The 17,448-nt window shown below is 35.4% G+C and overlaps 1 protein-coding gene across 3 annotated transcripts in view; it reads left to right on the forward strand.

The window, feature by feature from the left end:
* The first annotated feature begins 2,507 nt into the window (after nucleotides 1-2,507).
* LOC114875018 (cysteine-rich secretory protein 2-like) overlaps nucleotides 2,508-17,448 on the forward strand; it is a 47,173-nt gene continuing 32,232 nt past the window's right edge. For 2 of the 3 annotated variants that reach the window (XM_029184863.2, XM_029184865.2), the window contains exons 1-2: nucleotides 2,508-2,671; nucleotides 2,747-2,787. The gene's annotated coding sequence lies outside the window, so the exon portion shown is untranslated. Of the gene's footprint in view, nucleotides 2,672-2,746; nucleotides 2,788-5,117; nucleotides 5,914-17,448 lie in introns of those variants that run through there. The other variant, XM_029184864.2, reaches the window with a different exon arrangement.

Raw genomic sequence — 17,448 nt, forward strand, 5'->3', positions numbered from 1 at the left:
GACTCGAATGGTTATCTATCAGCATCAATTCGCGCCTTCTACCTTTTTACCTATTGCAAAATATGTGCCCAAGGCATTTATACACGTCTCACGTTTCAGCCGGTGCCGAGTAACGCCCATTTCCAATTTACATACTCAACCCATCGTCGAATGTACATTTCACCTACTTGCCTACGTGATTCGTAGATGGACGTACGCGATCAAGATCTCCGGGGGTCGTTTTTGAAACGAGAACACTGAGAAATTTTCCTCCATATTAAACCAGATCAATCAGTTATTAAAATTAGACTAAAGATTCAGACAAAATTAGATTAAAAAGGAGATGGCTCATGGTCCCGACAAATTTTTACCCCATGGAATCCATAGAATAGGCCGCCAAGATGATCTGTACCAAGTTTCATCCAAATCGATTAATGGGAACATGGTCAAAATGGCGGCCAAAGTTGACCCTTTTAACATGGGGCTTTATGGGGAGTGGACGAAATCCTGCTTTCGGCATCCTTGTTTCCGGATATGTTAAACTAGACGATAATACCTTTCAAATGAGCCCATGAGCATCAAAATCGTCAAACGGGAACCTGGTCAAAACCCGTTGTGAAAAAATGAAGATAATCTTCAAAGTCAATTTCTGACCAAAATACTCAGCGGATTTTGACCAAGTTCCCGTTTGACGATTTTGATGCTCATGGGCTTATTTGAAAGGGATTATCGTCTAGTTTAACATATCTGGAAACTAGGATGCTGAAAGCACGATTTCGTCCACTCCCCATAAAGCCCCATGTTAAAGGGGTCAACTTCGGCCGCCATTTTGACCATGTTCCCATTAATCGATTTGGATGAAACTTGGTACAGATCATCTTGGCGGCCTATTCTATGGATTTCATGGGGTAAAAATTTGCCGGGACAGCTAACGTAATATTTTATTAAGAAAAATAAAGATAATAATCGACAGGCAGGCAACTGATTGACAATTTCATTAATTCCATAAATCTCGATGCATTTAAAGTCGAGTTTCCATGGTTTTACCGTAGCAAGAACCTGTCACCGACAGTTACCCTGGCTGACTATAATCGGTTGTTTCCACTAACCGTCTTGCGGTCGCTTTTAAGTTCCAGCGAAACATTCGAAGTACTTCGAAGGCAGCGTACAGCGAGTAACAGTCATGTAATTTTCTCAGGCTAACTAACAGTGAAACCTGTAACACGGTGTAGACCGCCGAGACGAGCAAGAGTTGCCAATTACAAGGATGGCAGGGTGTTTCAAGGGAGAAGAAAAGGGACCAAGTTAAATAAGAAAAGATTAAAAAGATGGTACACGTTAGAGGTAAGCTTCAGAGATCCGATAGCCGCTATCTTAACTAATCTTAACTTGGATGAAACTTCGTAACCAATCCCATAGGAACGGGAAGCCTGACTCCGCTAGCATGGGAACAATTTCGAGGTCCTCCATAGGACTTTCCACTTCGATCGGTAATCAAACTAAGTCGTCGATACAACGTGTCGTTGTACAAAGCGAATCGTTCCTCAGGATGGATCAAGAGTAGGTGTAATAATTTGAGAAAAGAAGACTAATTATGTCAATGTGAAATTGATCGGCGAAGAAATAAAGGTGGAAAATTAGATGGAACGAAATCTCTCGAAATTTTGATAATGGATAAAATTTTCTAATTTCAATTTAAGATGATACTATAGCAATTTGTGGTTACTTTTTCTAATTAAAGCGAGATAGGGATTATATTCGTTCGAAGTTATAAATCTTCTTTAATACAAGTAATTATTTCGTACACGTCGAAATTCTCCGGGCTCGTTCATTCACCAGGAACGTGTATTTATCGCAAACACAAGTCTCGATAGAAATATATTCAGATCAACTCATCGGGGATACATAAATCAACGCGCGTGCTAGTGGCAAACCCCAAAGCCGACTGGCAAAAGTTTGAAACACGGGTCAGACGGGTCCAACGATATCGACTTTACATATCTCTCGACATTTTTTTGTTGAAATACACAATAGGTATCTTTTGTTAACATCTCACCAGAGATGACAGATTTTTCCGATGACCTAGTAACAAAAAATTCATCGAAAACTAATATACAGAAACACGACTTTATCATTGGAAAGTTAATAATGCGATTTTTTATTTATCTGGTAAAATAGTGTTATTCTAGGTCTCACTAGACACGACGATCAACGCGTTAATTAAACCTATCGAGACGTATAATTAAAATTCATAGAAACTTGTCTGCAAGGATATATCCTGATCGGTGTGTAAATAAAAATATCAACCAATTACGCGTAATTTATCACAGAGACTGTTCACGCGGAAATGTGAATTTTCAATCAGAAACAGAGAACTTCTTTTCTTCATCTCGCGGCAAACGGATGATTTAAACGCGTTGTACCGGCCATTTAACGATGGCATTATTAGCCCAAGGTTTCTGACTGATTATTGTTCATCAGTAGACGGGATCATGAACGTTTCCAAAGGCTATAAAAGATGCGATCGAACAGACCAATTGTTAGTATTTCACCGACTTCTGTTTCTATAAAGTCGCGTTGCGATTCGGATTGATTTATCGTGATGTTCGATTCAAGTGGATGAGTTAATTAATGGGTTGAAATAATATTCACACGAGAGCCGTGTAAAATTTCACGAGAGAATCATTTAACCGTACGTCCATCGTTTTATCATTTGCAAAATGTGTAATATCGGTATCATTTTTTATATTGAATTTTTATTTTTCAGACACAGGAGTGGATTTTCAGAGGAAGCTTATAAATTCGACAGTGAGTATTTTTATATGCTTCGAAACTGGTTATTTAATTAATCACCAGTAATTTAATATTAATAATATTCTTAAAATGATCGTATGATCATTTTCAACAAACTTTAAGCTTTAAATTGACGTATCATAAGTATTATTTCGCGATACTTTTATGTCGTGAAATCAGATCAGGCTCTTTGTCTTGAAAAATTTACAATCGAATAAATCAAAGAAAGATGAATCTTCCTTTAATATATTAACAAAATGATTCATTTGATCCGTTTGATTCGCACTATATCAGGCGGAAATTAAAATTATAATTATCCCATTTATCATCAACACAAAACCACCAATCTCAGCCCTGTACACGGTACAATAATTCATTTCATCCGAACGTTATTTCCACTCTGAAACATCTGGCAGAACTTTTTGCAATTACGAGCGAATTAACGATACATCGCAAGGTGTACCGAGAGCCAGCCATCGGAATGGAGGAAAAAAGAGTGGATTTCCGGTTTTAATGGGAACCGGACATGGCTGCTTCGAAAGCCGGTCCCCGGAAATGGTTTTAACGAGGTGGTTGTTCCAAGGTAGGTGGGAGGCGTGAACGTGCGACAGCGCAAAGAATAGCGTGCAAAAACGTTCTGTATGCGTGGCATGGACAAAACTGTTCCCAAAGGGGGTGGCTGGCATTTCTAAATCGCGAAAAGGACCCAGTTGGATTGAGTTTCTGTGGAAATAGAAAAGTGTTACAAGGTTTTGTTACGAACTCCTCTGTGCGACAGGAATAACGTAAAAAATTATAACAAGGACGAAACTCGAAAAATCATTTTTTTCACTGAAAAATTCACTCCAGTGTACTTTTCAATTTCATTTCTTCCTTTGGAAATAAGGGATGTTTTGTTGGGACAGATGCGATGTCATTTATTTAGGGTGACATTTGGCGAGACTCAAGTCTATTTACTCGGTAATGAGCGTCTGGAATGAGCTTTTTTTTTTGCTTTTTCTGCTAATTAGGTTGCTGCCTAGTTTCGCCATGCTCGAGACCGAGCGTCTCAAGATCTGCTTATTGGGTTCCTCAAATACTGTACAAACACCACCAGCTACATTGCTGCACGAAAGAACTAATTAGAACGTTTTCCACTCTTATTAACATCGATGCACGTATCTATTTTTCCAAATTTTTCCTCGATTCATTTATTTCCATTCTAAATCTGTTCACCCTAAAATTTCACTAGACATCCTCCATTTTTTTCCACTCTTATTAACATCGATGCACGTGTGTATTTTTCCAAATTTTTCCTCGATTCATTTATTTCCATTCTAAATCTGTTCACCCTAAAATTTCACTAGGCATCTCCCATTTTTTTTTATTTTGAAAAAATCTCGTCTACTATAATATTTCTCTATAACGTGTCAATAAACGAGTTAAAAATTATTTTCAAAAAATTCTCGTGGTCTGATATTTTTGTAAATGTAAGCAACACGTTCAGGATGTGCATCATGACGTTCATCGTCCTGATATATCGAGCATGCACGTGTATACCTGCCAGGCATATCGAGTTTGTAACGATGACGTATGTGTGTCAGTGCACGGGATGATCCGAACGATGCACCAGGGATTCTGTCATTTTCCAAAAAGTTTTGTTCCTCGCAGCACGGATTTTTACGATGCCGTGAGCGGAACACATACGTGACACGTTGTACGTCAAAAGAAGGGAAGAAAAAAAAAAGGACATTTTTTAGCATATCGATGGACGTCTTTGTTGGATGGAACGCATGCCTCGAGCATGATCCAGTTCCGCATCGAAACGTTTCAATATTTCATCGAATCGGTAATTCGATTTGTTCGCTCCCCTTCTCCATTTCGATACCGCGCTGAATATGATTGACGTTCCATTGTTCAATTTTTGAGGAATTCAACGAAGCAAAATGGCCGATCCCTCGGCTGCCAGCAAGTCCATGATTTATTTACCTCACGGCTTTAATTGAGAAGAATTTGATTTCACTATGGCAGCGATGATTCATTCGAAAATTTCATATTTCTTCTCTACAGCAGATTCTCAGTATATTGAGCTTCGACTGTCAATCATCATACGAAAGAAGCTCTTTCTAAATTGTTAATTCCAGGTATTTTGGAAATTTTGCTAAGGGAACTTCTTCAAGGGTTAATGAACATTTTTCATATTTCTCACCCTCCAATGTGGACGAACCTTTACCGATACAGGAGCATAATCCATGTGATGTCTTGGCGCGCTCGCGACAGGATTCGCGGATAAGTTTTCACCCCCGAAGAGGAGAGCTTGCGCCAGTTGGTCTCGCGTCGCACAGAGAGACGCGCGCCGGTCCGCTGAACGCTTAGCTCCGCTTCGAGTCTGCTCGTAGCGGCGCGCGACATTCCGCTGCCAGTTTCGTTCATCCGCTCGAGCAAGTCACCTCCGGTCAGCATGTGCGAAGGTTCTTCAAGAACGCGTCGCGTCGCTTGACGATCGATCCTACGATCTCCAAATTCCCTCTCGATCGATTTCGATCGCGCGTAATCCGATCCGGCGGAAACGAGCGGCGGCGAACAGTCCCGAGTGTTCGTCGATTTACCCTGAAGACTTGGAACTTCATGGCACTGCTGTTGTTTCTTCAAATTTATATCCTCCGTGTGAAGGATCTTTTTTTAAAATAATAATTAAAAAGATCCTTGGTTTTCGAGGACATTCGACGGGCTCCTCTTCATGGTAACCATGGGATCAATTATAAACTTTAGAACTGTGAGATTCTTTTTAAAAAAGCATTAGTTGACACGCGTTTAGATGTTGAAGAGTCCCGACAGATCCGATAGTGTGTAGTTGTTGAGTGAAGTGTAATGAACTTTTGCTATAATTTGGTAATTATTAAGCAAGAGGAGAAGCTGGTGTAACGTAGAGGAACTGACTGTTGTTGGTTTAAGAAGATCATTGTGCTGGTGAAGTGTGTGAACAGACGATGAGGAAACTGTTTTGAACTGGTGGCCGATGAGATCGGACGGGTTAATACGCGGCTGAACCGAGGCAATTATCTTAGAGCCGAGACCACTGGTGCTAATTAATCACTGCAACTCTGGAGCCCTGGTTTCGTGGTAGACATTCATCTTTCAACTTCTTCAACCTGCCGAGTGGTGAGTTATACTTTTTACACTGCGGACTGTAATACAAAAACAGGGGAGAAAGATGATTTTCTCTTAAAAATTTAAGAAATAATTGGAGTATTTTTTCATTTATCAGATTGTATTTCATTTTTTAATAACACTGATTAGAAATTTCATATCGAATAAAACAATGAATATAATTTACGAATAAATTTTCTTTCTAACGTCAAGAACAATTTGTTCGTTTCTTTTAATCACAAAACTATCCATTTTGAACCATTAACAATCTACTGCGAACAATCTACAGTCTTGCACAGTATTGTAACCATTAATCTCTGTAAAGTAATTCATCATCCCCATTCTTTCCAATCATTTGTGATTCCAAAACATGTCTGAATAAACTCCACCAGTCACTCAACATTTATTTATTGCCCGCCGATCTGAAAGTATCAGGCTTTATAAATACTAATAGCAAGTATTAAGGATAGAAGCATCTGAGAAATTGTGAGGAACAGTAAATAGAAGTGGTTCGATCTAAAATGATAATTTAAACAATAAAAGGATCGCGGTCGAACATGAAATAAAGACGATACAATTGATCTGATAGTAGCTGGAGGAGTATTAGACGTTCGGCTGGAAATATAATATTATATACGATGTTCGTATCTGTATGCCGGCCTCGATTCGGGTCAAATGTAAAAAGCTCTTCTATTGCGATTCAACGGTTAACTACCACTCTTATGACCTGCATCTGCTGTTCAAATCGAGCGGCCAGCTTTGCTGCAGGCCACATTTACATCTGCATTTACATTTATCCGCTTCGAAGACGAGCGTGTAATGTCACTTGATCGCTTGTCAAAACTTTACTTCTATCAGTTTTATCGTCCTGTGTTTAGATCGTTTTGGGTTCTCTTCTGGGTTTCTATTTTGGATGACAATTTTGGTATACAGTGTTTGGGCACCTTTTTGTTAAATTTTGATGAAAACTTTGATAGGATATTAGGGCATATAAAATTTCAGATAAATCTAAAATTAATTATCAAATTCTTGAGAGGCCATGAATTAACTCTTTACCACTTAGATTTTTTCAGATGGAATAGGTATAATACATGCTATTCTTTTTCAAATATCAACATTTTAAGATATTAGATATTCTATAATAAAATACTCCTTTTCTAATAATTTCCTAACGATTTACGATTAAGATTTCTTTATCATATTGCAACAATGGTAATTGCTCGGTGTCTTTCAAAATTCAAACGCTGACACCTTGAAGCACATGTTCTAATACGTGTTAATCTATTCAACTATAGATTTAATATTTTATATTTGAATCTATTACAGAATATGATATTTTGCATTTTCTTTTGAAGGTTTTCCTCCAGTTTGAATGAAAGTTCTCTGTAGGGTACCTATATATTAAAAAGGGAATAGAAATAGGAACTTGATTCTTCTCATACAAAATTTCTTTGATATCTGAAGTTATTAAATTTCAGATTTATTGTATTGAAATTTTGTAATGTTTTTTTAGTATTTTAATTTACTACAGGGTATGATATCTTGTGTTTATTCTTTCGGATTTTATTTCCAGCTCTTCTTACTTCAAATTATTTTGTTATGGAGTTGCTACGTTAACAAATATTGAACATATTAAATTTCTGAGCTAATGTTATACACTTTAATGTACTAGAAAATATGATACCTCGCGTTTTATCCCGAGTATTTCCTTTCGAGTTTCATCGAAACTTTAGTAGGATGTGTATTAAAAACGAAATGGGAAAATGAATTCTATTTTTCTTGTGTGACGAAACAAAGTTTCGTGGAAACAAAACACACCTATAAAAAATGGAATTTCCATTTGAAAAAATCGTGTTCGGTACAGTAAATATCACGGGGTGTTTTCAATTTTTCGTCAAAATTCTGTGCTATCATCAAAAGTGGATTAAATATTGGATCTGTTTTTTCATTGCGGTTTTACGAATCAATTGTTCAACAAATTTAGTGCAAAATTTTAACTAAACTTTTCATTAATATTCATTGATATGTAGATTCAATAACAAGAGAATAAAACTAGGATTGTAGTAAAAAATATAAAAATTTACATGCATCGCTTCCTCGATTTTAAAATGAACTGTCCAACAAAAGTCACGGAAAAATTATTGCAATAATTTGAAAAAAACATGAACAATCCTCTCGTTTCACGCTCAATTGTGAGTTCCCTTAAATATTTCATTCTCTGTATTGAATTTCACTTTTGTCACGTGAAATTCCTTCGTTAATGTTCCCATCGATGGGTTACTTAATTTATTGGCAGATAGGAGTGGGTGCAAACACAACTGGTTGCTGATGAAAATCGATCCTCGTTCGCTGAACATTTTATTCGAGTTCAGCTTAACGACTGACGATTAAGGTAATTTATCGCGAGAAACGTTCGGTGCTGCCTTAAAATTCGATTTTCCACCGCGTGCAGTGGTTGGAATCTCATTAGAGTACTTTGAAAGTGCATTACACTTCGAGCCATGTTTCTTCTTTAAGCGTGCCTTTCAAACATACGCTATTCAAAGGGTTTATAAAAGAAATTTCATTAAAAAATATAAAAGAATTAAATGATTCATTTAGAATGTTTATTTCTCTATAAATTCAGATTTCGTATAAGTGCACAGATGCACCTGAAAAATGCAACTGCATCGTATCTTTTTTTTTCAATCACATTTTGTTTATAAAAACTTACACCGCAAATCAGTGTTCTTCAGCGTCGTGCGTAAGTAAATGACGTGGAAAGTGGGAAATCGCGTGTCTGATCACGAAATAATGAAACGTTTAGCTGAGAATTTCTGTAAGTTCGCTTCTGAAGCAGATATACCACGTTTCGATCGTCCTCGAGGTAAATGAAAATATTTGAAACGTGCGTGACATTATTGAAGCAGAATCTATCGTGCACAGGAAATGAGTTTTTAAAATATTGTTTTATAAATAAATAAATAAATAAATAAATAAATAAATAAATATTTCAGAAAATAATATTTAACGTGTTCTTACGAGTCCTTAATAAAACTCGGAGTGTAGAACAAGTAAATTATCTTCTTAATAAAAAGTTACCACCCTTTTATTAAAATTCTATTATTAACCAAAACCATTTAATGAATGGATTGTTTGATGTGCTTTTTTCAAATTATCGCAATAATTTTTCACATATCATGGATAACATATAATTTGCCAAAACTTTACTTTTGAAGTAAACAAATGATTAATTTGTCGATTCTGTAACCCTTTGTTTTATTCGAGCACAACCTCACCACATTCGAGTTCCTTAATTATATTGTACTTTGTTAGTTTCTAGACGTTCCTCTGCAATGCAAGCAGTTACAGAGTTGAATTCGTTCTAAATTCTGTACACACATAACGCTGCACTATCTTATACCAGTATAGAATTGTTCTCCTTTTGAAAGAACCGGGAATATTCCGACAACGAGGTATCCGAATATCAGAGAGATTTCCCTCTACGAAATGAAATTTGACAATCGTAATTGTGATATTTTATTCACGAACAGAGTTGAATTAAACCGGAAACCACAATGGGGTATAAAATAAATTTATTATACTTTGTTGATTTTCTCCGTTGACATAAATGAATTTAATAAACATTCAACGTTTTTCTATCGCATTCATCCGTTTCATTATAAAAGGGACAATTTATTTATAAAAGGGATAATTTTCAAAAAGAACATTGTAGAATTAATTTTCTGTTGATTAAAAATATGTTGTTTCCATTGGAAACGTTCTTTTGACCGTGATTTCAAAAAGATAGAAAACGGGTAACGAATTGATTAAATTTGCACAATATTATCGACACGGTTTTTGTTAACGAACCAATCAATCATCGTTAAAACGAAACGAACGAAACTTTTTTGTTGTTACGGCGATCGTTAAGCTCGCCGAAGGTACAATTCGTCAAGCGATAATTAACAACACGATGAATGCGCGAATTAATTAAAGGATAATTCATAGAAATTTCTGGAAATTCGAGACTGGAATTCCAGAATTTGGAATACAGATTGATGGAATTCAGAATTTAGAATGTGGAAGCTAGGTAGAGCTAGAAGGAATCCAGAGTCTAGAATTCAGATCATGCTCGGTATAACTTCCGTTTTCTCTGAAAATGTTCAGAATCAAGTCATTTTGGAAATACACAATTTGGGGAAAAATCAATGAACACAGAGGGAAATAGGGTACGAAATGGAGGCAAGATGGGAACGAGTGTAGCTGGAGGTCCTTTCGCAATCCCTAACACGAAACCGCACTTCACTGGCATTTGCGTTTTAACGCGCGCTCCCTTTTATTCTGGCAAATTCGTGGCTCTGCTTGTTCCATCCCACTGCCATCGATTGATCCCTAGATTATTCGATTTATTCCAATCTGTTCTGAACTGGCTTTTATCAGCCTTTCTCGTCCCGTTTAAACAGAATATGTACGACTCTATAAATACACTTCTTTCAGTTATTTTCATCTTCTTGGAACTCCCTGGAATTAACTCCTTGGAACTATTATACAATAATAGCTTTATTATACACTCTGTATTTTAAGTTACAAATTATAAATTCTGGATTACGTATACATGGATAAAACTAGCCTATAGAATTACAGTTGAAAAGTTTTCGGATTCGAGGCAGCATACTCGTTTCGTTTCGAAAAAGGAAGGAGAATGGCTCGTTTGCAAATTCACAGGATCGAAAAAGCAACGCCCTGAACTATCAGTCGCTTGCAGAGTCGACCATTGTAAACCGGCATGCGGCAACAATATTCATAAAATTCAATGGTCGTGCATGTAAATGTCAGGCGATTCACGTGTTCGCGTAACAAGCAGAAGGAAAAATGAAAGAATACCGCGAAATCTCGAGGATCAACGTCCTCCGTGGAGGATCTCTTATGAAGTACTTCCGGTTCTGAGAGGCACGAGGTAAAAAAGTTTTCGTGAAATTTCGAGAGCGTACCAGGAAAAATGTTCGCGAATTACAACAATGCTCATCCATAAAATTTCAGAGAGAATTTGAAAATTCAGCGCAAGTAGAAAGTGTTGAAAAATTAAGAGTCCATAAATTTTAATATCATCTCATAAATAATGTTATCACTCAACTTTTGTAAGATTGAGTTACATAAAAAAGGGAAAATTTCACGTGTAAATATTATATTTCCTATATAAATTTTTCAAATATACCCTTTTATATTTTATTTTTGTATTTGGATGAAAATGATGCTGTATTCAATAAGAGTTAAATATAATTTTAGCACTATTTTTTATTCTAAAAATATAATTAATTAAACCGTGAATTTGCGATCAAATCAGATTTCTTCAAGGAAGAATTATGACGTCCCAGGTTCCCACCCTTACCCTTGAACATCCCCGAGGAAAAACGATGTACAAGAGAGGACCCCCTATTTTGAATTAATATTTACTTTATTACTTGGATTTTTTTAGTTATGTACTAAATCTTATAATATTTAATCAGTAAAAGTTATATTATTCTTTTGCTAAATCACTTTTAATTCATAACAAGCCTGATTTGATCATCAGTGTACATCATGAGACACGCAATCATTAAAACTTCAATATTTAATACCGTTTTAAAAAAGGGAGTGAAATCTTCTTAAGGGTCTGATTAATCCACGAAGACGTCTCGACGTGAGATATAACTTTTGTAATTTCGTTTTGAAACAAATAGAAGATGAGGAGGAGGAAGAAGAAGAAGAAAAAGAAGAAGAAGAAGAAGAAGAAGAAGAAGAAGAGCGGAAAGACGAGTCTAGTACCAAGAAGAATTGATCCTCGGATTACTGAAAGGACAGACTTTCCAACTTTTCTAATATTTCTGAATTCATCGTACAGTAACACAATAATCCATAAAGTCGATATATTTTTCAAGCAAAATTTTAATAAAACCAAAAGGAATATCCGCGATTACAGTAATGAAATTACTAATTCTTTATGCACTTATTATCCAATCCCGTGGATAATAAATATTAATTAGTAATATAATCTCTCCGTAAACTTTAAATTGGTAAACTTTGAAGAAAATCCAGAATTAAGGCCAAAAAGTTGCACAGTTATAATTACCATAGTTAAATAATATTTTAATTAAGATCTATAGAGGCAAAAGGGGTGAGATGTATAAGCTTCTCCTTACTCACTGAAGTAACAAAGATATTTCTCAACGAGATACAATCCACAATATTTCCCCTGATAATGAAAGAAACAGTAAAACAAACAATTCCCAGATTCATTAAACAAGAAAATTTCATTCAGAAGATATCCTCAACCAGTCCATTAGAGATTCCATGCATTTCAAGAAGATGATCTCGCTAAATTTCAAGGAACGATCTCATTCGCGACGCAACTTTCGCAATCTTTTGTTCAGAAATAAAATATACGGTAACAAGTGAAAGCACGGACGTGGAAATATGAAAAAAAAAAAAAAAAGAAAAAACAGGAAAGGGTAAGAAATGATTCACGGATTAGTTGAAGGCCGAGTCGTGGAACAATGAGAGCCGGGGCGGGATTATGAAAGTCAGGGTGAAAAATTGTGCCACCTTCTGCTCGACGGCGTTAAACAACCAGGAACGACATAATCTAAGATAAAGCTAGCCTCGGAATCATAAAGCCGCTAGACAAGGATGCATTTTAGCGAGATACAGGCCTCGTGGAATTAAATTTCCCCTTTCCTGTCGTCTCGTCGTCTTTCTCGTCTTCCCGCCTATTCTTCTTCAGACGTTTTATTCGCAGCCTTTTCCTCCTGTCTTGTTCCGCGTCGCAATTAAGGAAACCGTACAATCGTCGGCTGTGATATTTTCTGGTCGCTGGTAAAACATCGACGTGCATTTCGTATAACGCGAAGATGGAAATGGAACTCCTTGACACGTGAATATACAGTTATGTTTGCTATCAAAGGACATAATATAAGTTACTGAGAATTCATTTTTTCATTTCATTCTAGAGTTCTGAATCGTGGAATTCATATGAGAACGTAACTTTATTATTACTTGGAATTTTTTAATGTAACTTTGTGACTTGCTTTATCAAATATCGTTTCATTTTCATTTTTTCTTCAGTGGTATTTGGAATTTTCATTTCTCTTTCACTTTTCGATTAAAGTTAAAATTAAAATTATTCCTAAAGAGACTGGTGATAAGCTGTTAATTAGTGTTCTATTTATCAGACTGTTTACCATCCTGTCTTACTTCTGTAATTAGAATTCTCTTCTATGTTGCCTGACTGTGCAACAGACTATTCTACTTGTAACAGTTTCGGTTTCACTGGTTAATTATATTTAACTCCTTAACATGCAAATTAACACGTTCATTACTACAACGAGCTATATGGTACTATATATTATAATACGTACTGCTTAGAACATAGACCCTTAATTTTGTATGTTCCTATTTTAATTTATCATCAAATATTCATTTATCAACTCTATCTTCTCATATTTTTATTTCTAATTTTCAATTAGCTCCATTTTCTCATCAATCCATTTTAAATATTTCAAAATTTAGAATAATAAAATTATTTTTCTTATACCTACACCAAATAAAATTTCAATAAACAAAATTAGTTTAGCATGACACAAATTCATCAGTTTAGTTGAAAGGGTTAATCAGGATTCTCAAAAACAGAACTTTGATCTAACGAGAACACCGTTTGCTTTAATTTTGCCTCAGAATACAGTAAAAAGGGAACTTTAAAGGGCGATTGGGAGCAAATAAAATACACAGCTATTTGCATATCAAATAACAACACACATCCCCATAAAGTTTCATTCAAATCGGTGAGTTCTGTTGTCAGTGTAAGGTAATGTAGGGCAGCTTCAACTTTGCGTGAAACAATGGAGTACGTGACTACACAAGAAGCATCGACTAACACAAAACAAGGAGACCTGATATGAATATCAACTATCAGCTTCACTCGGAAGTGTTACAATTAAATTTCACTGTCATAAAATAATAACAGATGAAATACACGAATAACCATAGAAATATCATAAAGCTTATTATATGTTTGTTTATTGCACCTGGGTCATTTTAAGCTGATTGATCATTTGGATTTTATCCCAAATGATATATAATGTATATATCTAAAATAAGGGAGAGTTTAAGTCATCATTTTGTTATTTTCGAATTAGTTTAGAAACTATAGATTATAATCCAATGAAATCGACAAGTTTCTTCATTTGAACATTTAAATAGAAATATTTCTTCAAGATTATTAATATCAATTTTATTCTTGGGGATAAAAATTTTGTTTTAAAAAGTCCCTCGATTACATGATAAAATAAAGGAAAATGAAAGAGAGAGAGAAAAAACTATACTTCGAGAGTGCACGTTATTCAACTTCACCAAGGTTTCGCTTAGGGTGTAGAAAAAATAATCGATATTTAATTAAGCATAATAATACGATCCATTGGAAACGATTCTAAGGAAACTTCACTATCGGTCCCTTATGATAAAGTACCATGTACAGAGTTGGAATATTTAAAATAGGCCACCTGGATAACTTGCTTGTTTTTGATAACAAAAAATGCATAAGAATAATGATTTTAACATTTATTTCATAACTGAAGGCACAGAGTAGGTACAGAGATCAATTGAATTTTCTTTTAAGGAAATGAAATACTTTTTATTAGAGAGAAAATTATTAAAGTCCTATGATGTTAAAAAGAAATAATCTTCGCGTGACCTTAATTATTCCAGCCTAATTTCTACCCTTAAATATAATCAATTTTTCTTCATATATATTACTCTCACGAATAATAAAAGAATGGAGGGCAGTAGAGATGAGTAAGACACCTCGTACACGCATGTATAACATGCATCAGGTATTTTTGTAAATGGAATTCCGAAGGGACAACAGAATTTAAGGTATTTAGGTATTATCGAGAGAGGAGGCGCATCTCTCAGGTTCGTCGAAATGAAATTTCGTGTAGTATCGATTGTACGAAGTCTGCGGTTGCATCGTGGAATCCCTGGAACGAATAAAACTGGGTCTCGATGAAGCAACTGTACATTGCTTCGATTATCGTGAATTGCAACGATCATTCGTTGCAGTAAAACATTTGTTCAGCATATTTTCAATCCAATACCCGTACAACTGATACACGTATCATATTTTATGAAACTTTCAAGTAATAAAATGGTATTCGATTTTACATACCTCAAAATCAAACATTGTTCGTTGCGATCCACAATCAGCCATTTTGTGTTAAGAATATCGATAAAACCTTTATGCAGTCATTTTTACTAAACTTCAAGCTTTTAATTAATATATAATAAGTGGCATTTCAGGATACTTTTATGTCACGAAATCATGTCAGACTTTCTCTAAGCAATATTCTATCCAAATGGAATATAAAACAAATAAAAGAAGAAAGGCTTTACTAGAAACCATGCAATTTATCCAATTTCCATAAATCCCTTTCCGTTTCACCAAGGGACGCGAAACTCGGACCGGAAGCGTACAGTGCGACGCAAGATTATGTAAAGTCTGCTGTTAGTTCCCTTTGGAATTAAATTCTAGACGGTCGGTTCGTTAAAGAAAAACGTGCCTCGTTTCACCACGTCGTTTCTCGAGCGTCGTTAGCACACTTACACGTAGGCGGCGGATCGGTTCCTTAAAGCATTTCTCTCTGTTTCCACGTTTCTCAAACTCCTACGTACACGTTTCCCTTTGTTTCTCCAGGCGCCTTGTAATTGGCTACCTACGAATATTCAACATCCATTCGCGTGCACTTGTATATTTAACATTGTTCCTCGATCGATCGTTTTGAAACCGCGTACAAGGTTCTTCCAATTGTATACCACAACTATTCTGCAATATTGTCTCTCCATCATTTCAAAATAAATTTTCTATGTTTTCCGTGACAAGAAATTAAGCGTCGGTCCTCGGAAAATTCTAATTACCAAGAACAAACTACAATCCCAGGGGAAAAATAATATGAAAAGAAACTGGAATAGCAAAAAGCTGGCAATTTGAAAATTCGATACCTTCGGTAGACGGAAGTCGGTCACAGAAGGAATGTACTTTTAATTAAAGGCAACTTCCTTCGCTTCTCTGACATTCTCGCGAATAAATAACTGTCCGCGAGGCTCTAAAGTTCGTCGTTGATTGAAACGTGTTCCTCTTGATTTCCACCTGGCCATTACTTTTAATTCCTCGCTGGAATCACCGCGACGCTCGAGGAAAACTAATTTCACTTTTAATTTCACGAGATTTTCGATCCTCCAATCCGTACTCCATATACAATCGATGGTATCAGGAGTTAAGTTACTTCGTATCGAATAGATTGCGATTAAAAGGGATTTATTTTTCTACTTTTCTCTGTAATCTAATCTTTTCAGGATTACGCGAAAAATGGTGTTGCCTTTGTATAATACAAGGGTGATTTTTTATTTTATATTTTTGTATCATATGAAAAAATGAGCTCTTCGGTTGGTAAAATGGTAATTGAAAGAGAAATGACGCGAGGGGCGCCTTAAAGTAAAATTCCTTCGTCGTTCATGAAAAATACAGCGATCAACTTGGAAAACTTTCTAGGACACTACATGTCCAGTTGAACCCTTCAAGGATTCTATCGATTGAACTTTCTCGTGTCCCTGGAACCAACTTCTCGAGTATCTCTCAAACGAGGAAGCTGAAGTGTTTGTAAATGTGGCTTCATCTAGATTCTAGATTCATTAAATTTCTGTATATTTCACTTGAAATATTCTTGAACTTTGGCCAGGACGAATACATATTATTAATTAATTTAACACTGAAGTATTACATTTTTTTAGTACAATTAGAAGTAGAGAATAGTTGTATGTTCTCCAAGTGTTCTTTGTCTATTGTACAATTGAAATACACAAAGTGGTTTGCCTTTGCGGTCTGCAGTCGAGTTGTTTGTTGACAGTTACAGAAACAGAATATTGGCACCTTAACCAATTCGGTTAACTTTATTGTTCGGTCAACCATATCGGTCTATCGATTGTTTCGTTTGGTTAACTAGCTGAACTATAGGCAATAACAACCGACCGACAATGGTTAACCAATTCTAACAGTTTCTAAGAACCAGTATAAATTCTGTTCCAATTGATGACTTATGAATGTATAAGAAAATCATTTCATATTTAGATTGAAATGTTCAGAACGATTTCAGCCGATTTCGAAATATAGAGTCTGATGAGATTTGATGACATAAAAGTATGGCAAAATGGTATGTATGGTGTACCAAATTAAAGCTTGAAGCTTAATGAAAATAACTACGTAAATGTTTCATGGATATTCTTAATACAAAACGACTGATTGCCAATTATAGCCAAAGGTGATTGATTTAGGAACATGGATAGTCTAACAGGAAATGATGACATAAAAGTATCATGAAATACCACTTATGGCAAATCAATTTAAAGCTTAAAGTGTGACAAAAATTACTATATAAACGTTTTATCGAAAATTTTAATACATATGAAATAATTTCAAACTGAACATTTACTATTATTAATTATACTAAAGTGTGAATTGATTGATCTGAAGTTTGTTCT

Source organism: Osmia bicornis, chromosome 12 (assembly GCF_907164935.1).
Source record: "Osmia bicornis bicornis chromosome 12, iOsmBic2.1, whole genome shotgun sequence".
Classification (NCBI taxonomy): domain Eukaryota; kingdom Metazoa; phylum Arthropoda; class Insecta; order Hymenoptera; family Megachilidae; genus Osmia; species Osmia bicornis.